This window comes from Penaeus monodon, chromosome 25, assembly GCF_015228065.2.
Source record: "Penaeus monodon isolate SGIC_2016 chromosome 25, NSTDA_Pmon_1, whole genome shotgun sequence".
Taxonomy (NCBI): Eukaryota; Metazoa; Arthropoda; class Malacostraca; order Decapoda; family Penaeidae; genus Penaeus; species Penaeus monodon.
Window position 1 is genome coordinate 3,219,922 of NC_051410.1, and position 506 is coordinate 3,220,427.

Below are 506 nucleotides of genomic sequence, written 5' to 3' on the forward strand. Positions count from 1 at the left end.
AGCATAACTCCAGCAGCATTTGGCACCCATTTCCGTCCTGCGAGGTGCCCGGGCGTGAGTGCCAGCGCCGCCCCGGGCCTTCGGACGGCGGGCGCGCGGGCCACAGAGCGTCGAGCCATTGAGAGCAGGCGAGCGAGGGGGAGTGGACGCTAATCTCCATAACGTGCTTTATGACACCACTTGACACTTCCCTTTTCTCTAGGTGTTCTGTTCGGGAAGAGATTTGCTGGACGCGGTGGTTGAGGTAAATCATAGTTTGGTGTCGGTATTTTTGCGTACCTTCGTGCAGTAATTCGTAAGTGAAGATCGAGTGTAGTGTAATGTTGGTTTTAAATGCCTTCTGGATAATGTGCGACTGCTTTGGAAACGTCTAGGGCCGTGGAAACCCAGTCCTGATCACAGGAACTAATGCCATGCAGCTTTAATAAGCGAGAGGCAACGGGGACACATTTAAATCAGTCTACTGCAGTTTTCCTGTCAACTCAAAAAAAAGCCCCTCCCCCCCC

General features: G+C 53.0%; 1 protein-coding gene across 1 annotated transcript in view; it reads left to right on the forward strand.

Annotated features, from left to right (window-relative positions):
* The first annotated feature begins 71 nt into the window (after nucleotides 1-71).
* The window catches only part of LOC119589489 (suppressor of lurcher protein 1-like), a 5,881-nt gene continuing 5,446 nt past the window's right edge, over nucleotides 72-506 (forward strand). The window contains exon 1 of the mRNA XM_037938090.1: nucleotides 72-244. The gene's annotated coding sequence lies outside the window, so the exon portion shown is untranslated. The remainder of the gene's footprint in view (nucleotides 245-506) is intronic.